Source organism: Marmota monax, unplaced genomic scaffold, assembly GCF_021218885.2.
Source record: "Marmota monax isolate L192 unplaced genomic scaffold, Marmota_monax_Labrador192_F-V1.1 WCK01_AAM20220418_F8-fsc00542, whole genome shotgun sequence".
In the NCBI taxonomy this organism is placed as follows: domain Eukaryota; kingdom Metazoa; phylum Chordata; class Mammalia; order Rodentia; family Sciuridae; genus Marmota; species Marmota monax.
Window position 1 is genome coordinate 39,465 of NW_026693316.1, and position 27,965 is coordinate 67,429.

The following is a 27,965-nucleotide window of genomic DNA, read 5'->3' on the forward strand; positions in this document are numbered from 1 at the left end:
GAGACACTCTAGCGCTCAGTCTTCACACCTATGGGGTTGGGAGGGAGGAAGGCGTCCTCATCATTTCCTCAGATGGTCCTCATAAGACCTCCTCTTAGAAGCCCTGGAATGCAAAAGACTTGATAGATTCAAAGTGATAAAAACGTGGAAGCCAAAAATCCTACAAAGGCTAAAGTGTCCTTCCCAAAGAGGGAAGAAATGGAGGCGTTCCTGAGGACTGGGATCCCTCATGCTGCTGGAGCAAAATACCTTAGACTGGGCAATTTATGAACAGGACTTAATTCTCCCGGTTCTGTAGACGGGCAAGTTCAAGAACAAAGCACTTTGTTGATGAATCCACACATGATGGGAGGGGCAGAGGATTTAACTGGATCCCTCAGTCACCTTTCTTTTATTTTTTTTTATGAGGGGCATCCTGGTGATTTCACCCAGGACCTCACACATGTCAGGAAAATCTGTACCACCGAGGTACAGGCCTAGCTCCCCAGAAGAGCAAAGGTTTTGCACTGTGGAGAAAACAAACCTGGAGGTCCCACATTGTCCAGTATTACTCCTGGTTTGTCTATTAGAAAATCTTCAGTGCTCCCACTTTGCCAAAGTGAACATGGCCAAGTGAGTCCTGTGGTCTTCACAGTCATGTCAATCGATGTATGGTAGGGGTGGCCCGATGGGGGACATCCCTCCTGGAGTCCAAGCAGCACATCCCTGGGGGTAAAGGCAGGAAGAGGGAGTGTTTTGAGAAGCTAACACCGGACTTATGACTTCCACCAGCAATCTGGACTTCAGCTGCCTCAAACACATCACAGGGACACAATGAACCTGCCAGGAAGGTGCCACAGAGGAGGCTGTGGTTCTGTGAGATGGAAGATAGATCAGGCGAGGTCAGTGAGACAGAGATGAAATCATTCAAGGAGGGCAGGCCTGAGATACTCGCACTGGGAAGGAGGCCTTGAAAAGCCTTCCCAGGGCCAGCGGTGCCAGGAGGAAAGGAAAAACCAGACTCCTTCCATCCAGCCTGAGCCACCCACACCAGGGCCATCTCTGTTACCAGAAAGCAGAGAACCAGCTGAGAGAGAAAGGGACTCTGTGGAGGGAAAGCACCTGCACAGCTTGGGCCCCACCCTCCGCCTGGAATGCTTCCTCAGTTTTGCTTTATCTCTCAAGCACTGACTTTTTGAAGAGGTCAGGCCAGTTTTTTTGTAGATTGTTCCTCAGTTTGTGTTGTCTTAGCTTTCTCATGGTTTCAGGGTAGGCATTTTGGGTAGGAATTTCACAGAAGTGGTTCTTGTTCTTCCTGCATCCTGTCAGGTGGCACGTGATTCTGTTCTTATTATTGATGTTTGTTCCCCACCCCTCACATTTATTTATACAAACTGCATAGAAGACACCAGCTCCATGCAGATAGCAGCCCAGGAAGACCCCAGTCCTTCTCTCCCCACATTGAAAGATGGAGGCCTCTGCTCCAGGATCTTCCTGGGGTCTATGAATCTTTGGGAATCTGAGCTGGGGCCTCAGTTTGAGCTTTGGCCTTGGCTTTCAACGTTGGCCAATGGAGTCTGAGACACTGGTGATAGGGACCCCTGCAATGGGGCACCAACAGGCTTCCTGAGCTTGTGGTGGTCAATGTGGACAAGGCAACTGAACTGTGGCTGAAGACTTTCAGGATCTTGACCTTGACTCCCCTGGGATTTGTGCGGGTCCTGATAGCACTGGTGTGTGTACTCATGCCTTAGTGTTATGTGGGCCCCTCCTGCACTTTTTGGCAAACCAAGTATCTCAGGAACAGATTCCTGGTTTCCTAATGCCATTTCTGGGAATGGTTGTGTGTCATGAAGTTGGCCATATCTGCATTGTAGCTGGCCAGTGATGCTAATTGATCACTTGAACAGGTGATATCTTTCAGATTTTCTCACTGTTGTTTTAAAATAAGGACTTAGTTGAGATCATGTAAATATTCCATTCCTCACGAAACTTTCAGCCACAAGTTTTAGCATTTATTCAAGTGTCTTGCTTAAATTATTACTATGATGGAGCCAGGTGTGGTGGCACTTGCCTGTAATCCCAGCAGCTCAGGAGGCTGAGGCATGAGTTCAAAGCCAGCCTCAGCAAAAGTGAGGCACTAAGCAACTCAGTGAGACCCAGAATTTTCCTGACTCAGCCTTTCAAGTAGCTGGAATTAGAGATGTTTACCCCCATGTCCAGCCCCCAAAGTAATTTTTGCAAATTCTACAGGTGACTTGAAGGTACAGCCAAGGTCAAGAAGTAGTCTAAGCACATCACAATGTTTCTACTTGACTTCTTACTTTTATAAATTTTGGGATGTTCTTATTGGATGCAAAATAACCCCCAGAATCACTCTGACCTTCTTAAATCAGCCCATAATGAAGATTTTGGTTTATGCTTTTTTGTGGCACTGGGGACTGAACCCAGGACCTCATGCATGCTAGGGAAGAACTCCACTACTGAGCTACAGCCCCATCTCTTTTTATTTTGAGACAGGCTCTCTCACTAAGTTTCCCAGACTGGCCTTGAACTTGCAGTCCTCCTGTCTCAGTTTCTTAAGTAGCTGGGATTGCAGGTATGCCCTCCTGAAGAAGGTTTTGATGGCTGCTTTTATGGCTGCTTTTATGTCCTCTGTAATAAGATTTCTTGTCTTCTGTGATCAGCTGCACTAGAGTCCCAGAGTCTGCTTTCCAGACTGTTAGTCAGCTTTGCATCACTGTGACCAAAATACCTGACAAGAGCAACTTAGAGGAAGAAAAGTGTATTTGGGACTCATGGTTTCAGAGACCTCAGTTCATAGCTGGCCAACTGTATCATGCTGGGCCCAAGGTGAGGCAGCACCTCATGTGAGAAGGTGCCAACACAGGAAAGCTTCTCAGCTCATGGCAGGGCCAGGCAGCAGAAAGGAGAGGGGAGAAGGGGTCACAAGGAAGATGCACCCTTCCAGGGAACACCCTCTGTGATCCCCTCCTCCAGCCACACCCCACCTGCCTCCAGTTACCACCTAGCTAGTCTGTTCAAACTGGGATGGACTGACTGGATTACAGCTCCCACAATCATTTCACCTCTGAACATTCCTGCATGAACCCAGGAGATTTGGGGGAACAACTTACATCCACACAATAGCAGAGAACCCCCTGACTTGATTGATAATTTACAGTCATCATGAGTGTTAGCTGTTTTTGGAGTCCATTTAATTAAACAGCTGCTGACATTCTCCTAATTAAACTATAGCCTAACCACATATTCTAACGCAAGGTCCAAATGTGATTACTGATTGTTTTAGAGCCTCTGTGGTCCTGAGACTGCTCTCATAATCCCAGGCCAGCACACTGAATTTGAATATTATAATCCATCTTTAGAATAAGACTGGGTTCAAGCATCAAGCCAGACCAATTCCCATGAATCCTGGTCACTAGTTGTAGGGGGAGGGCAGCACCCAGTGGGTGGGAAGGTGGCCACCGAATGAGAATGAAAATGGTGGCTCACAAAGATGAGTAGAGCCAAATGGAAGAAAGATACCACTAGCTGTGTTTGCTAAATTCCACTACACACTTATCAATCTCATTCACCAGTTTCACAAGATCTTCTTATGGACAACCAGCAAATCCGTTAACAAATTTAAATCCTCTCAGATGCCAATAAGTTATTCTTGCAAAGTAAGCAAATAGTGATGTATTTTATAATTTTAATAATAGATCGAATGCATCAAATTTAATTTACAACATTTTAAACAAGTTAGATAATTTTGCTTCCAACTTTTGAAGGGAGAAAATAGGAAATTTTAAAAATAGTAACATCATTTTCAATAACAAAATCACATAATAGGAAGAAATAGTTCTGCATACTCATTTTTTAAATGCTCTATCTAAAGTTTCTTTTACAAACAGCTGCTGACACTCTCAATGTTAAAATGTCTCCTTTAACCATGAGGAATGATACTGTGCTTTGTTTTGTTTTGTTGTATTCAATGCAGAGCACTTTACTGATGAGCTACATCCCCAGCCTTTTTAATTTTTTGAGACAGGGTCTTGCTAAGTTCCTGAGGCTGGTCTGGAATCTACAACTCTCCTGCCTCAGCCTTGTGGCTCACTGGGATTACAGGCTGCACCACTGTGCCCAGCCAAGGTTGTGCATTTTCTGTTATACTTTTGGTTTTCAAAACTATCTGCCAGGAATTGTGTCTCTAAGAACAACTTGCCATGTCAGAAAATGTCAGCAAATTTGAAAATCGGTTTTGTTTTTTTAACATTAGAAAATGGGGTAATTCATGTTTAAGTTCAGTAACTCTTTTGAAAGACCTTCCCATGAGAACTAATGAACAATCTGTATGGTATAAAATATTTGATTTTGTGGACATTTCCCATCTCTTATTAAAATTCATTGCAGTGGTTCATGACTGTTATCCCAGTCAGGCTGAGGCAGAAGGGCCTCAAATTTCAGGCCAGCCTGGGCAGCTTAGTGAGACTGTCTCAAAATGAAAAACAAAAAGGGCTGGGGATGGAACTCAATGGTAAAGAGCACCTGGATTCAATCCCCAGGATAATATATATATATATTGCAGATTACCCTAGTTTAGATATTCTTCTTATTTGCCTTTATTGAGGTATGGTTGATATGCAAAACATCATTAAGATCTGCAATTTGATACATTTGGGCATATGTATACACTCATGAAACCAACTCCACAATCAAGATACAAACATATCCATCACCCTCAAAAGTTTCCTCATGCGCCTTTGTAGTCCACACCCACCACCCAACCCCAGGCAACTGATGATTTGCTTTCTGACACAGTAGATAAGTTTGCATCATTTGAAATCAGAAGTTGAATAATACTATATATATCTGGCTTATTTTACTCAGCAAAATTATTTTGAGATTCATCCATGTTCTGTGTATAATGATTTGTTCCTTTTTTGCTGAACACTATTCCATTTTACGGTTAGACCTTAGTTTGTTGACCTATTTACCATCTGAGGGACCTGGGTATACCCCCAAATTTGTATGTGGAAACTTACTACCCAAAATGATAGTATAGGAGGTGGGTCTTTGGGAAGTGACAAAGTCATGAAGGCCCACCCCTATGAGTGGGATTAGGGACCTCAAGAGAGGTTCCAAGGAGCTTCCTGTCCCTCCTTCCATGTGGGACACTGCAATAGGTGCCATCTCTGGAGCAGAGTAAACCCTCACCAGACACCTGATCTGCCAGCACCTTGATCTTGGGCTGCTCCGCCTCCAGAACTGTGAGCAATAAATCCCTGTTGTTCCTAAATTATCTAGGCTAAGGTATTTTGTCACAGCAGCCAAAATGGACTGAGACGCATGGTCTCTTGGCCCAGTCCTGACCTGAGAGGGGAGCTTCTTATTCCTACAAGCCTCTCTGCTATGGGGGGATGCCCTTATTGAAGACGGGAGACAGGGGACATGCCAACCTTTAGAGCTGGTATCAAGTGTGGCATAATGTACCTAGAGACTCTTCACATCAGCAAGAACCCTGGCAGGAACAAGCAGCCCGGAGAGTCCTGCGTGAAGGAGAATGTGCTCTAGGAATAGAGGAGCTATCTTGTGTTCGTCACTGACCCCCATAGCTCAGGCGTGAATTCCTCTGGTCCTCTGAAACTGAGCTTTTATTTCCTCTAAAACATAGAGTGGCAGATAATAGATAGATGATTGACAGATAAGAAAAGATAGATTATACTGTCATCTCTTGGTATCCAGTGGGCACTGTTTCCCGGTTGCCCTGCAGATACTAAAATCCTGGGCCGCTCAAATGCTCTGTATAAAAATGGCATAGCATTTGCCAGAAACTTTAAATCGTTTCTAGATGATTGTAATATCTAATACAAAGTAAATACTGTGTAAGTCATTGGGTTCAGTACAGATGTAAGTTTTTCAGTATTTTCAATCTGCATTTGGTTAAATCTGCAGATGCAGATCCTGCAGAATGAAGGCTATGTGTGTGTGCACACACATGCGCTTCCTGAGATTATTATCAAGAAACAGCTGGCAAAGTTCGCATGAAAATGTCCTTGGCCATTTTGCTTCACTTGTCATGCAGTAACCACTGGGCCTCATGTACCTAGGCTGGGGGGCAGCAGCACTTGGGTTCATAATCCCAGGGGGTAATGTGAGGCAGCTGCTCACTGGCGGCCATAACTGGAGAGTCATCAGAAGGGCCCTAAAGGTATTTCCAGCACTGACCCTTACCCTAGCAGTTACACCCACATGATTCCTCCAGGACAAGTAAAATTAGAAGCTAGTAAACTCCCCTTTTGTTTCAACTTCTCTGATCTAAAATGAATCTTTTTAGCAAAATTCTGGTGGGCAAAGCCATAGTTGTCCTTCCCCTGGGCAATAATATAGCATTTCTGTAATGGGCACTTTCAAAGCCCATGATTCCTGGCCATTCTCTGCCCCGGGGGACGGGGAGAAGGAGGAGAGAGGGAGGAAAGGAGAGGGAGAGGGAAGAGCTTCAACCAGCTCTCTACCCTGTTTCTTTGGCCACAACTTTAGTTGAAAAGAATTTGAGGTCTCACCAAGTCTGTGTTTCAGGTTCCTGTAGCTTTGCCTGGTTAGCCGTGCTGGGGCGGGGGGAGCCTTTCCACTTTAAGCACTGATCTGAACAACTCAGATCTCTGCCTGTGGGCCTCTCTGAGCCATCTGAGGAGGACGTCCTTTCTCAGCCTGAGATATCCTCAGGTTTCTGAAAAACCAGGGGCCTGGCGGGAGGACTAGTGAGCCCCCTTCCTGACATCACGTTCTGCTCCCTAAGCTGAGAGACTGGGGAGAACAAACAATCTGCACAGACATTCTTTCTAAAATCACTCAGTATTTGTTCAATTTCCATCTTGAAGTCCAAACACAGAATATGTCATCAAACTCTATTCTCTGCTGCATGGACACGAGGCTTAGCATCCCAACAGATGTCCTGGGCTGTCATGCTTCTCGGTATGTCCCCGTGACCTCACACAGCACCTGGCACTAAGGAAGGAATCAACAGCAGATATTGAATGAGCAACTGAAGACACTTGCAGATTGGCTGGACAGATGGACACACAGAGTCTGGTGCCAGGATCAGGAGGTAGACTAACTCAGGATGACGGTGAGGTCTATTCCCTGGAAGCTGAGAGAAGGCTGCTAGGTGCACATTAAAGGCATTCAAGAGAGAGTTTGGCCAAGGGACCATACTGCAGCTTCTCTGTCACAACCGCTGCTGATCCCCCTCGCCAGCTCTGGATTTCTAATTCAGTGGCCTGTGGACTGCCGGTCTGTCAATTTCCCCCACAGGAGGCAGTCTGCACTGTAGCTACTTGCATTGTCTGCCCACCTGTTATGAAGTCCAGTAGCTGAGGAGTGAGTACATTGGGGGCAAGTTCACTCTGCAGGGGTGACAGCAATCACTTCCTGACTCACCCCACGTTCTGAGGCATGGAGAGGCCACATATCTTGCAAAGAGGCTTTGGTGTGACTCATGAAAATAATGACTATTGAAGGCTCTGCAGGGAAAAGAGCTGAGTTGGAGGAAGCAGCCACCAGGGCCAGGCCAGCTCTGTCACCGATAAGCCACCGCTCCTGCCTCTGGGTGCCTGTGTCCCCACAGTGGGGTGGACTTTAGTGACAGCACTCCTCCCAGGACCTTTATGAGGATCAAATAAATCAAAGAATAGTGCTGGGTCCCACGAAGTACCGCAGACACACTGTGTACTAGCACCAGTATGCAGCCTCTGATTGGCTGGAGTTGTGTGCAGTTACGAGGTGAAAGGAGACCAGCACTAGATTCCATCAGCACACGGACCAGACAGGTGGCTTAGCCCTCAGAGACATCCAAATGGGCTCACTTCTTGCCAGCCCCAAGGGGTCTGCAGGAAACCTCTCCTCTGACCCGTGAAGGTGCTGACAGCCACACCTTTCCTGCAGAAGGCTGGTACCATGAACCAAACCTCAAGTACAGCCATCGAGTCCCCAAAAAAATCCTCACTGGGGTGATAAATTTGAGTCAATATCTCATCTCTGTAGGATAAGTTTTTCCCAGTCCCATTTTTCTCTGGTAACACCTCTTCTGCCATCACTGCCCCGGGCTGCAGCCTCCCTAGGGTCAGGGCTGGGCTCCAATTGGAGGAACAAGAGGTCCGTGAGTTGCTGTTCTATGAACGCGTCTCAGATCAGGACCCCGTGGGGGCAGTGGCTGTGTCCTCTGGAGCCAGTTTCTCCTGCTGGCCCTGCTCCGTCACTAAGGACTCCTTGTCCCACCAGGGCCAACATTCTTACACAGAAGCTATTCTTAAAGTCAAGCACAGCCTCAAAGGGAAACAAGGACAGACCAAGAAAGCACAGCATGGGTCAGGTGGGGGGGTGGGTACTAATCCCGTTGGTGGGGTGGTCGCGAGTCAGCCCCTGTGGGCTGCAGAAAAGGCCATCAGGGTCACTGGACCTTCAAGCACATGGGTTTGGTATTGCTCCTCTCCAAGAATATGCAGCATATTCCAAATTAATAATTAATAGGGTCTAACTACAAAGATGCTCAGCCCAGTATAAAACTAGAGACTAGACAATTTATTTAAACAATTTTTGACAGACATAGATATTTTATAAGACAGAAAAGGTGTTCACTACATGATGACTTTTTTAAGAGGAAAAATGGTAGCTGAGCATGATGGCACATGCCTATAATCCCAGCAACTTTGGAGAGTGAGGTAGGAGGAATGCAAGTTCAAGGCCAGCCTCAGCAACTTAGTGAGGCCCAAAGCAACTTAGCAAGACCCTGTCTCTAAATAAAATATAAATAGGGTTAGGGATTAGCTCAGTGGTTAAGCACTCCTAGGTTTAATCCCTGGTACCAAAAAAATAAAGGTGGGGGGCAGAGAGGATAAAAATGTGTATATCATACAACACCACTTTTTATAAATGGAAGCAAAACTTTCTCTCCCTCCCTCTCTTTCTCCCTCTCTCTCTCTCTCTCTCTCTCTCTCTCTCTCTCTCTCTCTCTCTCTCTCTCTCACACACACACACACACACACACACACATTTCCAAAGAGAACAAGTCAAAGGAATTCATTTTTTTAAACATTTTTTTAGTTGTAGATGGACACAATATCTTTATTTGTTTAATGTGGTGCTGAGGATGGAACCCAGGGCTTCATGCATGTGAGGCAAGCGCTCGACCACTGAGCTAAAACCCCAGCCCAAGGAATTCATTTTTAGTAGAAGAATTTGAAAACAGAAATCTTTTCTTTTCCTCCAAGCTCGCTCAGAAGCCCAGATGTCATCTTGGAGAGACCTGTTGCAACCATGTCCCAGCCTGGAGTCCTCTGGTCACCCTGAGAGCCCCGTGGGAGCTGGTACACTATTCCACCACCTCTGCACTCTGCAGCCAGCTGGCGTTCCGACTGTTAAGAGGCAACACCTTATAAAACATAAACACAAGGAGAAAAAAAAATGCACTTGGGTGACGTCCAATAGTGACGTGGAGAAAGAGCCCATCCTGGAAAAGCTGCCTCCGCAGGCATCTGATACTAACCTTGATCTGTCACACACATCATGGAGGGTAGCGCGGAGGGCATGTGTCAGCTTTAATTAATAGCTAACCATCCCATAGTGGAGGCGGGTTCTCTCCTTCACTGGAATTTTCCATTAGACTTGCTAATGATATTTTATGTCAAGTAAGTTATAAATTGAGCTGAAAAGTCAAGGTTGTGAGAGCGTAAGAAAGGAAGGCCAGACGGAAGGCGGAAGGCACTCGGCTTAACACAATATTAGCATCCCCTGTGTAATCAATGACCAAGATGTTCCTTAAACATCTCTGAAGCTCAGGATTCAAGGAAAGATGTGCTCTTCGTCCTTGCTGAGCTGTGACATCTGAGGAGAACAAACCCAACCACCAAGAGGCCGCACCCTCAAATTCAGTTCCAATGAAACTTTCCACGGCCCTAAATTTAAACAGCTGGATTATCATTCACAAACTGTCTTCTCAGCCTTTTGGAAATGAGAGACTCCTGATGAGAGATGTGCATTTCATTTTTTGAACAGGACACAGTGTTCTGGACCTCGTTTATGCTCCATGTAAATAGTCTTTTTTAAGAAGTGTGTGTTTATCATATGCTACTGACACAGGTCACAGTAAACTCATTTCCATCATGGGAGGTTTCCAGTGTGCAGAGGAGGTTCAGAAGAATACAAGCCTTATAACAAAACAACTCTGCTTCCAAGTTTTAAATTCAAGTCATGAAAAATGTGGTGTGAAAGCATTGCTAAATTCCATTTTAAACATCTGAAGCTCATAGGACAAACTTGGTCAAGGGAAGAGGAAGTGTACAAAATAAGTGAGCCAAGAGTAGTGGCCTGTCATCCAAGCCACTCAGGAGGCTGAGGCAAAAGGGTCACAAGTTCGGGGTTAGTCTCAGCAACTTAGTGAAACCCTGTATCAAAATAAAATCTAAAAAGGTCAGGGGCTGTAGATCAGTGGTAGAATGCTCCAGGGTTCAATCCCCAGTAGTGCAATAAATAAAACCAAGTGTGTCAGATATCAGGACTTAAGTCAGCAGCGTTTTTGCAGAGGAAACCACGCACCTGGATGATTTCCTAAATTCTGTCTCAATCAGGGAAAGCCATGTGGAACCTGAAAACCTTGGATTTAGGACAACTGCAGTATTTGGGGAGAAGGAGACATCTTTGCATCCCGAACCCTACTCTCAGCATCAAGGTCTTCAGAACCCTCAGGCTGAAGGTCCCAACCTGGAGATACCAAGCACAGGGATATATGCTGACATACAAAGATACCCAGAACATTTTTACATCTCTCTTTTTTTTTAAAGTCGATTAAATAAGGCTTGCTTCAGGTGCTAACCTGGTAGAAGATCCAGTCTGAGCCATGTTTTGGGGGATCCTTTCTCTGCTCCCCTATGGTCTCATGCAGGCAGTCCTGGGCCAAGGCAGTTCAGAGACCCATAGGAAGGGTCTGTGGTGCCCACCACTGGCCCAGGTGGCCCTCCCCAAGGTGGGGTGCAATGCTTCTTCCTGACAGAGGCTCAGCTGCAGATCTGAGCCGAAGAGCTCAGGTTTTCAGGTAGAGCTGGCAGCTCTCCGGGACACATGTCCCGAGTGCCTGATCCCAGATCTGTCAGGCACACAGCATACAATGACACCCCCACCCTGTGGAAACGCCCAAAGGCCCAAACCCCAGTCACCACCCCGTCTCCAGTCAGCACCACTGGCCTCTTCCCGTCCACAGCAGCCTCCTGCCTTCCTCGGGGCACCAGCCGGAGCTGGGGAGCAACCCAGCCTGAGAGCTGCCCTCCCAACCAGAGGTAGCAGAGCCCTAGCCCAGGCTGTGCCAACCAGATGCCCGAGGCCAAGCTGAGTCATTTCAGCCCAGCTCTTGTCTGTTTTCTTTACCTACTTGCCAACGCTTAAAAAAAAAAAATCTAGCAATTTTAACTAAAATCCAGTTTCCCACCTTCTAGTGAAAAATAAAACCCAAAGCTATCCAATCCCAGGCCTGCATTCTCATGTGTCGTGACTTTAGAGCTGACTAGTGTTCCCTGCTTCGCCACAGTCTCCACTGCTCCCCACCGTGGCACAGGGACCCTTCACAGACTCTCTTAGTTGTAGTTGGACACAATATCTTTATTTCATCGTTTATTTTTATGTGGTGCTGAGGACTGAACCCAGGGCCTGGAGCATGCTAGGCAAGCGCTCTACCGCTGAGCTCAGCCCCAGCCCGGACCTACTTGATCTTTGTGAGAGTTGGACTTTGCCATCCTCGATCTTGGCCTTAAACGTTGGCTGCCTTTAAGAGATCGGGAAAAGAAACAATTGCCTTTCATTCCTATAAGTTTCTCAAAGCACAAGGCAAAATTGACATTCTAATAGCTCATCCTCTCGTTCACACCCAGAAGCCCTGACGGGACAGGGAACACTGAGCACCAGCAGCCACAAACCCTGCAGTCACACATGGGGTCTGCACCTAACCCGTCCATGTGTTGAAGAAACAATTCCTCTGACACTTGCTAGAATGGTTAAAAGGCAGACTTTGCTCAGGACGGTCGCAATTGGTGTAGGGTCTACCCCACTGGGGTTTTGCAGTCGAGAAAAGACTGGTTCAAGTTCATACTCAACTAGAGACAGTGAAAATTTGTATCTGAGGAAAAGGGCAAGGGGGTCTCAGGGGATGGTACATTAAGGTGGAATCCAGAGGGAGGGGGACTCTAGCTGCCAGACCCAACAGGCTTCTCCAGGAAGGCAGACATCTCCAGGGAGGTGGCAGGGAGTGAGGAGTTCATGAGGACTTAAGTCAAAGCTGGTCCCCATCCTGAGCACCCAGGCCACCAAGAGGCACAGCCCGCAAATGGAGTCACCCAGGGAACACCCCAGGGAACTAAGCAGTAGGGACTCCACCCTCAACACAAGCAGACTCACTCTCACATGCTCTGGAATTTTCGCAGTACCCAGGATGGGGTCGGGAGGGCGGCAGGTTGGAGGTCAACCCTTCAAAGCACAGGAGGGACTCAAGGTCATTGCTTGGAGTGGATGGGCTGTGGGCAGAGTGAGGACAGGGCTCCTTTTAATGGAGGGATTTGAAGAAGGAACCAGCTGTTGTCCTGACCAACTCCACTTTGTACCTCTAATCTCTTCTTTCCTTTGAGCTATTTCTCCTTCCCAGCTTCCTGCAGGCAATCACCTCACGCTAGGAGTGGAGACGGCCCTCAACCCCTGGTGCCAGCAGGACCCCAGCAGGATCCCACAGAGCCAGAGCTGCTGCAGACTCCGGGCTGGCCGTGCTGGCTGTGCAGGTGCACACCTCTGGGCTCCCTCTTGTCCTTCCCCTGGGTGACGCTGAGGCCGGTATTGGTACAGGGAAGAGCTGGCTTTCTGGTCTGGCCAAACTGAAATCAATTCCTTTTCTGCTTCACCACCATCTTCTCTTTCTGCTATTTAGACTCTCAAGGTGATGGCCAGACCTGGTCTGCTAAGGCCTCTGGCCAAGAATTCTGATAACAAAAGGAATAACAGCGACATTAGCAAGCATTAAGCACTTTCTCCTTAAAACACTCCACGTAAGTCACTCTGTAAGTACGACTCAGCCCCCAAATGAGGCAGGTGCTGTGCTATCCCATTTCACAGGAAGGAAACTGAGGTTTAAGCAAGGAACACCACTGGCCCTGGCCTTCATGGTAGTGAATGGTAGTGTTGGGATTTGAACCTGAAGCTAGAAAGAACTCAAGGAAAGAGAGACAGAGAAACCAGAAGCCAGAAAGATGAGAAGAGCCCTGAGAGGGAGGGTGTTTCCTCACCGGGGACCTGTGGAGAGGAAGACAGCGAAAGCAGTACCTGCTGCCCAGCCCTGGCCACCGAGGATGGGAGGCTGAGCCTCAGAAGGGCCAGGAGAATGGAGGAAGTGGAGGGGACATTTCGCTGCACCTGAGGAGCCACGTCAAACCATAGGGTGGTTAGGAATGAAGGGCAGGTGAAGACGTATAGACAGGGAGACCGGGACATCTCTGCCAAGAAGCTGGGCTGCAGAAGAAAGATCAGTGTCAACAAGCCCCTTCAACATGCAATATCACCGTCAGGCCAGAAGAGAAGAGTCAAAGTCACCAGGAGCCCAATCTGAGGTCACCTTCCCATGACATGCAGCAGGTTTGCTGTGGTGTGGACCATTCATCCCGAATCCTCCTCTTCTCTAGATCCTCAGTGGCATTACTAGAGCAAACCTGAGGTCCCCTCCCACCCACCACCATGCTGAAAGTACATTTGCAAGTACAATCTGGACAGCTCTGTGTGGTGACCCTCTGCGGAGACCAAGTATGTCCTGCGACCATCACTCAGTGTGTCTGAACTGCCACGAATTGCAGTCCCCACACTCTATGAGGCTCCTAAGACTTCAAAACATCCACTGAAGACATTCTCCATAAATGTACCATTTTTGCCTTGGAAACATCTTCCATGTTTACAAATCCAGTCTCCCAGATCCCTGACCTCCAAGAAGTGAGGTTCCTTTTTTCCCACTTCCCCAACTGGACGGTCTCTCTCTCTCTCTCTCTCTCTCTCTCTCTCTCTCCCTCTCTCTCTCTCTCTTTTTTAGGATAGAGATATGCTCAGGTTTACCTGAGGGGCATTAAATATTAATTTAAAAAAAAAACATAATGAGAAGTCAAGATAAAGATAAATTACAAGAAAAGTGATACTTTTTTTGCTTCCTCTCCTATCTTTCTTTTCTTTAATTTTCACAGTCCTCCTCTCAAGGAAATCCACAGGGCTGGAAAGATAGAGGAGACAAAGAGGTAGAGAAAAATCTAGGGCAAAAACAAAAGTGGAGCTGCGTAGCAGTGTACTTGAATGCTAAGCGGAGCCCTGGTTAATCAAACACTTTGAATGTGATCCCTAAAACCAATCTTTTTTTTTTCATTAATAGAAAACAATGCCTACCATCTGGTACTTTATAGAATGAGGGTGAAATGGAATTTGAAAACATACTTTCAAAAATATTTTACGCATAACGGAAGAGACCAAAAATCTAGAGAAAGTAACTGAAATAGGCTTCCCTACTTGCTTTTACACACTTGCTGATGACGGCTTAGAATTGAGCCTGAGAAAGGAAGGAACATAAAGGAAAGGGGAGCCTTGCTCTCTAATCCACCATCCGTGAGAATCCTGGGGCAAAGGAGGGACGGCAAGAGACAAGGACCAGTTTTGGGCTCAGGCCAGGGACCCTACTGTCCCTGCCTGGTACCTTCCTTCCCAGAGCATTTTCCCACCTGCAAAGCTCCTTCCCGCATCAAGCTCATCTCGGGAAGGTCAGTTATGGTGCTGTCAGTCAAATACTCCCCAGCTTTCCTGGGTTCAGTTACTGCTACGTCTTTTTAGATGGTAATTTTATGATTCACTCAAAGACTTTCAAAAGAAAGAGGCTTTTAAGCAATGAAAGAATCAATGGGGTTTAAAGTCCTGGCAAGCTGATACTGATCAGTCTCAGCAAGGTACAAAAGCATGCTGCAGAACGGGTTTGGCTTGGAACTGAAACCACATGTAGAAGAAAATGTTTGCAATAGAGGCAGGTGTCACTTCCAGAGGGAACTTAGCAAGGGGCCCACTTCCCAGTACAGTTTATTTATCTCAAGAGATTTCTTCTCCTTGCACCGGCTCATTATCACAGAAGACTGGAAAGAATCAGGAGATGAAAACGCCCACATTTAAATATTTAAGATTAGTATCAAAGCAATAAAAGTTTTCTATGATTGAACCAAATATATTAAGTTTCAGTGAAGAATTATTTATAACCAGGTTCCTGCAAGGCACCCAGGGCAGGAAGTGGTTGATTCTGCAGACTTCATTTCTTTATTTCCCTCCTTCACTTAAAATAACATATTTCAAACATACCAAAGGCATAAAAAGTAATACAATCAACACCTTTTATTTTCTAACACCCATCTTAGGAAACAGAACACACCAAAGCAGTTCCCAGTATGACCCTAACCCTAGACAGACTTCTCCCCACCCACTCTCCCTTCAGGCAGCAACTCCTGTCCTGAATTGGTCCTTCCCAGTTCCACAGACTTCTTTTATTACATATGTAAATATTGTTAACCACAATTTAGGCCTTACAAGGTGTGCTTTAGATCTTTATTTGCAGAGCTGCCCAAAGGTGTGAGGGGTTCAAGAAGATATATTTTTTTGCAGGACTCCTGTCTACAGAAACAATTTGAGTTGCCCAAAACAGTGTGACAGTACCATTCTGGCAGCCCCATCTAGTGTTCCGCCACCAGCCAACAGCAGCCCCAGCCAACTGCACCAGCCAAAGGGAGCAATGTGCTCCCAGGGCTTCCTGGAACCTGAGCTGGGCACATCCAGAGCTGCCTGGCATCTTTTCAGCCCCAGGAATTGTGCAGGAGGTAGAGAAGAAGCAGGTCCATGCAGGTCTCTGTTAAAGCTTACAGCACCTGCCCAGAGAGCGGCCAGGCCCAGCTGGGGAGAAGTGGAACCCAGCACCCCTGCCCAGGCTAAGACATGCATACTCTGCCCTTCATATTCTGCTCAACATGGTGAAATTTGCCCACGCTGGCCGCTGCAGCTCCACTCAGTCATCACTGTCATTTAGCATCCTAGCCTACCAACAGACTCCTTATTAATCCATCCTCCCCATGGCCGGCATTTTGCTTGTCCCCATTTTCCATTATGAAAGAAAAATACTTCGACTCCTCTTCTCCATGTCTCCTGTAGGAACTGAGGGGAATCTTAATCAACTTTCCAGATTTCAACCATTTCACTTGCTTTTGGTTACTTGCCTTTAGTTGACCACCAGTTGTCAACTACACTCCGCAAATAATATGCTGTCAGACCCCCGGAATTTTGCTATGGTAACACCTCCAAGTGTCATCCTGATGGTAATGGTTGTCAAACTTGTTGTCAGAAACTTGGAGGCCACCTTGATCCAGCTCAAACTGGTTCAAAGTACTGACCCTTCCCTTGGGCCTATGCAAGTGTCCCACGGGGACTTCTTTCACATCAGAGGGCCAAAACCTCCACCGTCAGATCATGTTAAGTTCCACTTTCTGAACATGCATCCTGTGGAAAGTCGTGAAGTTTAATTGCACATGCGCGGACCTAACCTCCAGTCACCTGTCCCCTGCTGTGGACCACCCTGCTTCCCGATGGCCTAGGTATCCCTAGTCCTTGTCCTTGGAGGGGCAGATTTGAGACTTGCCCTCTTGTCTTCTTCGGCTTGTGAATAAACTTTCTCTTCTCAGATCTTGTCATTGTAGTGACCGGTGTCGTGCGCCACAGGCAAAGAGGACCCTGGTTCCATAACACTGTCACCTTGAGAAAGAAAATGCAGATGCTGGTTCCAGGAAGGCAAGGTCCCTCTGGATGTTCTGGGAAGGAAAAGGAGAGGAAGGCCCTGCCCAGCGCAGGGTTCCTGCCCACTGGCCCACTCGCCATTCCTGCCTTTTCTCCTCTGAGCCCAGGAAGATAGAGACTTGAGATGAAAAAGCCCAGTCTGATTTTAATAAAACGATTTCCTTCCACCGACCTCTGTGTGCCAAGTGAGGATGGAGCAGAGAGCGGCTCTCCACATTCGGTCCAGATGCGGTCGACAGAGGTGGCGTGGGGACCCGGTGGGACCTTTAAGAGGCAGAGAGAGCCTCCAGGGAGGTCCTTAGATCTCTGGAGGCCTAAGGCAGTTCTGTGAGACCCTGGAGAAGTTTGTTACAAAAAGAGCAAGCCTGTCCCCTCCCGTGCATTCTTGCTGCTCCCTACCTGTCTGCTACACCATTTCCAATACCAAGTAGCCAAAACTGTGAGTTAAATAAGCCTTTTTTTTTTCTTTATGAAGTTAGCTGCCTCAGGCATTTCACTGTAGTGTTGAAAAACTGACTGATACCGGTTTACACTTAAAAGAGGAATTATCTGATCTTATGAAATGTTTAATATTTTTAACTTTATTAGATATTTTCCATTATTCTACCAAGTGATTAACAATTTGTACTCTCATTAGTATCAATTGCTTCATATCCACATCAATAGCTGGTATGGTCAGATTTTGAATTTTTATCAGTCTGAAGGATGTGGAATGGTATTTCATTGCGATATTAATATTCATTTTCCTGATTACTATTAGTTTTTTATGTTAATTTAGCTTTTAAAAATTTCTTTTAGTGAATTGCCTATCTTTCCTATTAGGTTATTCCTTTTTAGTATTAGTTCTTCATCTATTGTGGATATTTCATATAACCTGCTACAAATATTTGTTAGTGAAATGTATTGCACATGTCTTCTCAGGGCCAATGACTAATTATTCTTGAATTTTGTCTTTTTGATGCACAGGTCTTAAATGTAATGTCAATGAAGTTATTAATCTTATTTTTGTAATTTATGCTTTTTGTGACTTGTAAGAAATCTTTCTGTAACCTGAGGTGATAAGCATTTACTTGTAAAAACTGAAAGTTTTTCCTTTCTCTTTTCTTTTTCTTTCTTCCTTTTTTCTTTATCTTGGCAATACTGGGGACTGAACCCATAAACACTTAACCACTGAGTTACATCCTTAGCCCTTTATTTTACTTTAATATCTTCTTTTGAGACAGGGTCTTGTAAAGTTGTCCAGGCTGCTCTCCAACTTGGGAGCCTCCTGCCCCAGCCTCCTGGGTCGCTGGAATTCCAAGTATGTGCTACCATGCCCAACTTGCCTTTCCTTTTGAGACCTTTAATCCACCTTGGAATTGATTTTTACTCACAATATGGAGATTCAAATTTATTTTTAACCAAATGAGTAGCCAACTGTGGGACACCTCTGTTGTTCTGTCCCCACTGACATTTCACACCTCTCTTTGGTTACCAGTGTCCATATATGCACGAGTATTTTTCTGTGCTTCCCACTCTAGAGCATTCGTCTACTAGTCTAAGTCATCACCAATACCACTCTCAATTCTTAGACTACTCTAATAATAGTTACACTTGGTAGAGTAATCCCAAATCTGTGCTTCTTCTAGCTATTTTCGGTTCTTTGCTTTTCTACAGAAATGTAAAGTCAACTTTTCAAGATCCGAGAAATCTGAGGGCAGTGACCCACACCTACCATCCCAGTGACTCAGGAGGTTGAAGCAGGAGGATTGGATTGTACATTCGAGGCCACCCTGGGCAAGACCCACAGCAAGTTAGAGAGACCCTGTCTCAAAATTTTAAGAAATAGAATAAAAATGAATGGGGATGTGGTTCAGTGGTAAAGTGCCCCTGGGTTTGATCCCCAGTACCAAAAAAAGAAAAACGTAATCCAGATGGTCTTGGGGATGGTCTTTAGGAAACTGTGTCTTCTTGTCTATTGGCCAGGTGTGTGTTTTCTCATCTTTTCACTTTTGGCCTTTTGCAGTCTCTGTAAATAGCATCAAACAGACTTGTCACAAGCTGAAGACCTGTTTTTAGAGGCAAGTATGATCTATCAATATTAAGGTGGATTTGGAATTATTTCCTATTTGCTTTCTTTTTCCCTAACTTATTCTATATTCCTACTTCCACCACCGCCTTATTTGGATTGATTGAGGATTTTATTTAGTTGCTTTTCCCACCCACATTGGATTCAAATGTACATACTTTAATTTGATGGTTCTGAAATGTTAGGGCTCAGAATTCCCTGCAGGGATGCTTAAAACAGATTGCTGATCTCCACTGCAGAGTTTCGAATGTAGGTTGCTGGGATGGAGCCAACAATTTACATTTCCAAAATCATCATCATCATCATCATCATCATCATTATCATCATCATCATCCCTGGTATGTTGATATTCTGGTCTGTGACCCCATTTTAAGAAAATTTGTTCTAATTCTATTCTTCTAGTGGTTAGCCTTCCACTTTTTAACATTCACAATTAAAATATAAAATTAGTAAATATATTCACTATCTTTCTAAAAACATGAGGACTTCAGAATATTTTAACTCTAATTTTATCTATCCTATCTTACATGTTTTTGCATTCCAGGACCTACCTTGTTTTTTAGGTTCACAACTCAGATACTATTATTGTTTATACATGGAGGTTTGTGAATACTTTCACGTATCTATACCAATTTCTTTACTCCTTGCTCAATTTTTGTAGGTTTTTGGTTTTGCTCTTGTTTTCACAGTGCTGAGGTCAAAACTAGAGCCTCACAGATTCTAGGGCTCTACCACTGAGCTACACCCCCACCCACTTTTTCCTCTTAAACTTCTGAACTTTCTCCTGGAATTCTTTCTTTCCCTTCTACATGTGGTTGGACACCCTTATACAAGTTCCTTCAGTGACAATCTGTGGAGAGTAGATGCTCAATCTTCTTTGTTAATATTATTTTGTAGTTTATTGGGTTTCAGATTTGACAATTTTGTTTGTTTGTTGCTTGTTGGGATATAAAAATGAGTCCTTTTTCCATCTACATTTTTTAATGATAATTTATCTAGATGTGTAATTCCACATTAGCAGTTTATTTTCACAGCATTTTGAAGCTAATACTCTTCCACTGACCCCTGGCCTCCACTGTTACCTTTGAGGAATCTGCTGTTGATCTTAACACTGTACTTAAAATTATCACCAGTCTTTTTCCCAGGAACCAACCAGTTTTTTTCCATCATTAATATCAGTATCACTATCATGTGTTAAGGTGCTTCTTTTACTTATTCAATATGGGCCTCAAGTTGCTTAGGGCCTTGCTTAAGTGCTGAGACTGGCCTCAAACTTGCAGTCCTCCTACCTCACCCTCCTGTGTGCCACCATGCCCAGCCTGGCTTATGGGATTTTTATTAGAAGACTGTTAAGTTCCCCCATTCCATCCTTCATGCCACTTAAGTCCTGACATTTCTTCTCTTTCTTCGTCTCTCTACACCATGCTCTGGATTTGTTTTCAGCTCCAATCCAATTAATTCTATATCTAATTCTTTCTTTTTGTAACCAGATCAAATCTATTTCAATCTTTTGATGGTTTGTTGCCTTTTTGTTCTTTTAGTTTTATTGATTATATTTCTTTTTAGAAATTCTCTTTAGTACGTTAAAAAAAAAATCTGCCTAAAACTAATCTGTGCTATGAGAGTTAGGACACTAGTCACTCTTGGTGGTGTGGGAGATGACAAGAAAGAAACCTGGGGCTGGGGACTTGGTGTTCTGCGTGCTGGTTAGATGAATGTGTTTAGGTTGTAAAACCCATCAAGCTATTTATTTATAATTTGTGTCCTTTTTGGTATATATATGATTATATTATATAATATCTTTTGTTCCTTTCTTGTTTTTTTTTAATTTTAGCCAAACATTTTGGGCTTATTTGTTTTACATTCTATATCTGCTAAATTCTTTAAGGAGTTTTTTGCTGATTCTAATTTATGGTGGTGTGTGTGTGTGTGAACTGAGAGTTTACCTTCAGTTAGACTTATCTGTCAGGCCTAGGTTTAGATATGTCCCTCCAAAAGATCTGCACTGTTTCTGTCACCTGTCTAGAAGTGCTATCAACTCAGGATCATGCAGGGAGAAAAAGCCATTTGTGAAATGGAAGGAGTTCATCCCCCAAACCCAATCATGCTGGCACCCTGATTTTGGATTTCCAGCCTCTAGAACCAAGAGAAATAAACACGTGCTGTTCAAACGATCCAATCCACAGCTTTCTTTTATTGCAGCCCAAATTGGCCAAGAACACGGGGGTGTGGGCAGTGGGTACCAACAAACGTAGAACTTTACTAAGAAGAGTGTTCTTTATGCACTTTATTGTGTATATGTAAAACCTCAATAAAAAGGAAAAATCTTTGGGTCACCGCCACTTTCCTATTGAAACAGAAGGTCAGTATTGGTTGTCTAGTTTCTTTCTGTCTGTCTTTCTTTCTTTCTGACAGGGTCTCACTAAGTTACCCAAGTGACCTCAAATTTATAATCCTCCTGCCTCAGACTTCAGAATCACTGGGATTACAGGCATGCACCTCCATGCCCAGTTTTCAGTTTCTTTCAACCCACATTCCTCCGTTTGCTGAGCCCAGAGCTAAAGTAGCCACCCCCTGCCCTTAGCAAACCATTGTGAACTTTCCTCAGGCCATTAGCCATGTTTGGCTTGGTTTGTCCCCATCCATGTAGATGACCCCATCTTAAATCATCCTAGTGCAGGAAAATGGCAGAGAGAAGCAGGACAATGCCCTAGGAGAGGGAGGAAGGAAAAGGGGGGAAGAGGAAGAAAGGGAATGCATAAAATAAATAAAAGATGTAAACTAAAGTACTTGTGATTACAGACCGATTGTTATTTTTGCTTATCCGTATTTTTTAATTATTTGCAGCAAATGGATATTATTTTTCCAATAAGAAAAAGAGTTTTGAGTCAGGTATAGTGGCTCACTGGGAAGCTCGCTGTAATCTCAGCTACTCAGGAGGTGGAGCTAGAGGAATCAAGTTCAAAGCCAGCCTGGGTAACTTAGCAAGACTTGGTCTCAACCCAAAATGAAAAAGACCAGGGATGTAGCTCAGTGGTAGCACTTGCCTTGCATATTGAGTCTCCGAATTCGAGCCCTAGTCCTGAAGAAAAAAGGAAGTGTTCTGTGTTTTACAATAGTTAAACCACAAGCTATAGCAGGAAATGCACAGACCTAACATCTCCCAACACATCCTGTTCAGTTTTGATCTTAGGTCAACTTGCCCGTCTTAGGTGATTTGGTAGCTTCAGATTTCAGACCTGTCCTGTTCTCTAATGACTTGGGGTAGTTCATCATCTTTAGGAAACATGCTTTTGTTGGGAGGGTTTTTTTTTCTTAATAACATATGACTCAACAGGTAACCAACAAAGAAAACACGCTGAGCGGTGGCACCCGAATGAGCAGCATGTACTGGCTCTCTCCAGCACTACTCACAGGCCTTGGGGGCCACGGAGCTATGAGCACAGAGTGGGTTTCTTCAGGCTGCCAGGGCCTTGGCTTTCCAGGCTGCTCTTCCTTTCAACACCATTCACACTGAGTTTATAAGCAGTATGAACGTTAAAGAGGGATTGGAGTTCTAAGAGTTTCCAAATATGAGGTCAGAATCTAAGAACTGATTGTCTAGTTGTGGGTATTTGCAAGTAGAACCCACTGCTGCTTGGTGCCTTGATGATAAGATGGGAAGCCCACTGAAGCCTTTAATGTCATTCCACACAAGTTCCCTCCTGCCCCGAAGACCCTGCTGCAGCCTTCGCCCATCTCCTGCCCTGTTATGTTCCTTCTTTTCCATTCCTGCTTGAGATGGCCCATGGTTGTTAGATTTAAAATCACGTCAACATTGATTCCACCTGATTCTACACTCAGCCTGAGGTTTCTGTGATCAAGTGCTACCAAAAGAAAATTGGAGGTGACCTGGGATGACTTCAGGAGCTTCTCTGGGAGAAGTGGGCTTACCAAGCCCTGGAAAGATGCATCAGTGCGGTGCAGAGAGAGAGAGAGTTTGCATGAGGGCTCAGAGGCAGGACTGGGTCAAAACCCATCTGGCTTGGGCAGAGAATTTTAGATGGAACCTTCTCCCAGAAGCTAGAGTACATGCTCAAAATGCATTTTTTTTTTTTTTGAAAGGATGAATGGGCTGGTAAGGATGGAAGACTGAGCTGGTTAATTTGGGTTTTGTCTTGACTGTGAGGTCCTGAGAAGTGCATGCTTCTAAGCAGCTAGTGATAAGCTAAATGCGATTTGGAAAGACGTATCTGTGCCGGATGGGACAGGTAGGGAAGGGTGAGCTGGTGGGGAGGAAGGGAAACTGTGGGCAGGAGAGAAAGGACTTAGGAGGCAGCTACAAAAGACTGTTGTGAAATAAGAACCACTGGATTTTAGTGTCTAACTGAGTGTGAAGGTTCCAAACAAGGAAAGAAGAAAAGACGGTGCTGACGTAAAAATCTGGGGAGACTCGGTTCACTCTCCAACTCCTTTCCCATTTATTCTTTCTCTGATTGAGCAACAGGGATTGTGCATTTACCTTGTGGCAGGCCCTGTGAAAAGAGCTGGAGATTAAAAAATAATATCTTTTTTAACCAGATGGATAAAAGAATCAGTATCTGCCCTGAAAAAGTTTAGAGGCTAGTACAAGAGCAGAGCAGATCAACACAACGGTGGAAATGATGCGGGGAGGCCAAGCTCATGGGGGCACTGGAGCTGCAGAGCATAGAAGGTCTTTAATCTCCAGTTGTTGCCATCGCATGGACACCCCCACACACACCAGCTCACTCTGCCAAGGTTTAGAGAGAGATGTAAACTGGAAAAGCTCCCCAGGGAGGAGGATCCCTGAGTAGCCTGCTACCCTTCCCTGATGGAGAGGAGTGGTGGGTGGAACCTGGTAGCGCCAGGGTACCACAGGTGTGATTAGATCTCTGCCTAACTTCTTACCTACCTTCCTCCCACTGGTCTACAGACATTGCTGAGAATCCTGAAGGTAGGAGCTGGAAAAGATAATTTAGTATCCACTCCCTTATTTTAGATGAAGAAACTCCTCTGGCAAGGTTTCTTGGTCTTCAGACCTCTCTCCCTGTTCTTCAATAAAACTGTGTGGGGTCAGTAGAAAGCTAAGAAATAAACACATAATAAGGTGCAAATGAAGCCACAGCCAGTGTCAAGAGCTGATAATGACTCAATATGTTTTTCCTTCTAGAATAATTTACATTTTATTTTATTTTTTTAAATTTTTATTGTTGGTTGTTCAAAACATTACATAGTTCTTGACATATCATATTTCACACTTTGATTCAAGTGGGTTATGAACTCCCATTTTTACCCCGTATACAGATGGCAGAATCACATCGGTTACACATCCACTGTTTTACATATTTTATTACAAAAAGTTTTTGTTTTATTTTGAGGTCAGGCTGGCTTCAAACTTCCAATCCTCCTCCCTCTGTCCCTCACAGTAGCTGGGATTAGAGGTGTGGACCGTTGCACCTGGTTACAGAACATTTTAAAAATCTCTTAACAACAACAAAATAAAACAGGTAGGAATTTATGACTCCAGATGAAATGTGCAGGTAAAAGCAGAAAAGCAGAAAAGGGTAGAAGGGCTACCTGCTTCTCAAATTTCAGCTTCCAAGTCCAGGTTACACACCCTTGACCTCTAAGTGCAGCTGACCCTATGCATTCAAATCCTTCCTACAGGGACCAAGCAGAAGGATGTATGAGGGGCAGGTGAGAGAAAAGAGCCATGAAGGCAAGAGAGCACAACACAGGAGTGATGATAAACCTCCATTCTCTTTCCTAATATTGAAATTTGACATTATTTTACAAGGAATGCAGTATCAGTGCATTATTAGAGATTTAGATCAGTGATTTCTAATTTGGATCAGGAACCCTGGGAAGCTCTTTCCACCTAATGAAACAGTCTGGCAATTCCCTAGTTTTATATCTTTGATTCAATAGAAGTATTGCATAGTGGTTTGTGACCACTTGATGCAGAGTCTGGGTTCCTCTGTAATAAATCCATTTGCCAAATGCAGGAGTTATGGGCTTGCTACTGCTAAACGTGAAGCACGTGAGTTAGTTCAGGGTTGGTGAATATGTAGGAATCAGACTTCTAGGAGGGCTATTGTATCTCCTGACAGGAACTTCCTAACACTTCAGGGCAATAATGTTGGTATTTGAGGTAGCAGGTAGGACACCCGCCTTCTGATTATTTGGATGAGTAGCTGAGCTAGTTGGGGGGAGAACTCACTGGCGTCACCTCTCAACCACTACTTCTGGCAAAAATGCCATGCGTCATCCCGACTCGGCTGTGGCCCTCAACAGTTTGGAATAAGACACAAGCCTCAATCACCTGGGCACTTCTTTAGTTCTCATTTAAAAAAAATTTTTTTTTAGTTGTAGATGGACACATTATCTTTATTTATTTATTTATTTTTATGGGTACTGAGGATTGAACCTAGTGCCTCACATGTGCAAAGCAAGTGCTCTACCACTGAGCTATAGCCCCAGTCCCGAGTCTCATATTTTTGTGGGACTCTCATGAGTAAGTAGTCCATTAAAATTGTTTTTTTTCCTGTTAATCTGTCTTACATTAATTTAATTCTGGGGCCAGCCACTGAACCTACTAGGGTAGAAGACAACAATTTTTTTTTTTTTTTTGCCCTAAAAAAGAAAAAGTGTAACAACTAGATTGAACTAGATTTATTTGTGGATGACTAATGATTTTAGTCATAGAAAATGTAGAATCACAATTAGAATTAATAAATTCAGCAGTCAATGTACAGGTCAAGTTCAATGTATAGGTCAATTGTATTTCCATATGTCAATAACAAAAAACAATTTGAAAATGAAAAAATTTAAACACCATTTAGAGCATCAAAAACATATACTCAAATATAAATCTAGGGCTGCATTTGTGGCTCAGTGGTAGAGCACTCGTTTACCATGAGTGAGGCACTAGGTTTGATCCTGAGCACCACCTAAAGATAGATAAATAAAGGTATTGTGTCCATCTACAACTAAAAAATATTTTAAAAAATATATAAATCTATGAAAAATTTACTCAACTTCTATGCTGCAACTTGCAAAATAATTCTGAGAGAAATTAAAGAAGACCTAAGTGAATAGAAAGATATTCCAACTAAAAGAAAGAATAAAGGGATCTATGTGGTAGTAAGTAAGGTATCTGTTAAACCATAACTCTTAAGACCAAAGGATCTAGGAAATAAAAGGGTTTCTTGACCCTTTACAGCCACTAGCCAATAAAAGTCATCTTGGAACAAGTTTCTGCAAATGACCAGCAGCAAGGCTAAACAGCAGCTGGCAAAGTGTCCACTCAACCAGAATTGGAGAGGGCAAGTATAATTTGTTTACTGAATCTACACTTGTTATAGATAAGAAGGGCAGGATGCCAGGGAGCAGGGAAAGCTTTGGAATAGGAGGGCAGTCCCACAGAAGCACTATAGATTCTGGACTAGTTGGGTTAACAGTGTGGAAAGTTTACATGTAAACAGGGTGTAGGGGCCCTGGTGGTCACCCAAATGGAACTTAAGTGAAGGTTTCAAACAGTCTTTTTGTAGCTTTTAGGCCATAGCAATTAACTAATTTACTTGCCTTATGCCCCCTTCTCTGCCATCCATCTAGCCTTTATAATTTAATTTGGGACATATTTTTTCTTGTCACAACATTCTACTTGAAAAAGTGATAAAACTTGGTTCTAATTAGACTATGAGATGTTAAGTATGTATATTACAATAGAGTAACTTCTAAAAGCACAAAGGAATAAAATGAAAAACTCAATAGTTAAATTAAAATGAAATACTAAAAATATTTACTTAATCAAAAACAAAACAGGATAAGGAAAATAAAGGAATGAAGAACAGGAGGAATAAACAGAAAAGAAATTACAAAATAAATCCAAAAACTAAATGTGAATCATGTAAACAGGGAGCATATTTTTTTTTTCTGTGAAGGGCCAGATAGTAAATGTTTCGAATTTGTCAGTCTCTATTACAACTGTACTCAACTCTGCCTTCGTGGCAGAAAAGCAGCCATAGAAAATACATACACAAATGAGCATGTGACTATGTTTTTGTTGTTGTTCTAATATGGTACTGGGGATTGAACTCAGGAACTAATGCATACTAGACTGTGCTTTACCACAGAACTATAACCCCAGCCCAATGACCATGTTTTAATAAAACTTTATTTACAAAACAGGCAACTGGTTAGATTTTGCCCATAGGTAATTTGATGACCTTGATCTAAACATATTAATTAAAAGCTAGAGATTTTTTTATTTTTAAAAACCAGGAAGATCGGGAACCAAGAACCAGGAAGGCTTATTACCTTTTATAAAACATTTAGGCTCCCTAATCTCAGGGATCCTCTCCCATGATGCAGTACTATTTGGTCCCCTTCACATCATCTTTTTGTAACAAGGTCTCCTTTAAAATTGAAAGATTTAAAAGAACCCTTACTCTTAAGTTGCTTTTTTCCTTCCCAGCTTCCTACAGGTAACCATCTCATGCTGAGAAGAGAAGCTGAATGGAAACTGCACCCCCATCCCAGAAGTCCTGGGATCAATGGAGCCTGCAAAACCAAAATAGCAACGTGCCTCTCAGCTGGAAGTTCCCACAGCTTGACACGATATACATACATGTATTTCTTGGCTCCCTGCTTTTGTTCTCTTCCTATATATTCCTAAAGCTGATATTGGTTCAGGGAAAACAGATATTAAGACTGGCTATCTTCTGATTTGAGCCAAACTGCAAATAAATTCATTTCTTGATTCACCATCTTTTCTTTCTCTCTTCATTAATTCAATTATTGATGCAGCAGGTGATTGAACCTAATTTGTTAGGACCCCTAGAGTCAAGCCTTTGACCAGGGTCCTGGTAACACTTTGGGAAATGGAGCTCAAGACATTGGTGCAAATGATAATACTATTGTTAAATAAAGTTGTGACTTGTTGTCCAGGGCTCTTCTATTTTTTGATAGCACCTATGAAACTGTGGCAGACTAGCTGGATAACTTACAGGAGGATGAACTCTTACATCCTTCACCT

At 44.0% G+C, this 27,965-nt stretch overlaps 2 long non-coding RNA genes across 2 annotated transcripts; one reads left to right on the plus strand and one right to left on the minus strand.

Annotated features, from left to right (window-relative positions):
- Positions 1-9,056: 9,056 nt before the first annotated feature.
- On the minus strand, positions 9,057-9,739 carry LOC131424641 (uncharacterized). The gene is made up of 2 exons (XR_009228004.1): positions 9,524-9,739; positions 9,057-9,409 (listed from the first exon to the last, which is right to left on the minus strand). It is a non-coding gene; the product is annotated as an uncharacterized LOC131424641 (long non-coding RNA).
- Positions 9,740-9,924: 185 nt separating this feature from the next.
- Positions 9,925-27,696, plus strand: LOC131424642 (uncharacterized). The gene is made up of 2 exons (XR_009228005.1): positions 9,925-19,266; positions 27,405-27,696. It is a non-coding gene; the product is annotated as an uncharacterized LOC131424642 (long non-coding RNA).
- Positions 27,697-27,965: the final 269 nt, after the last annotated feature.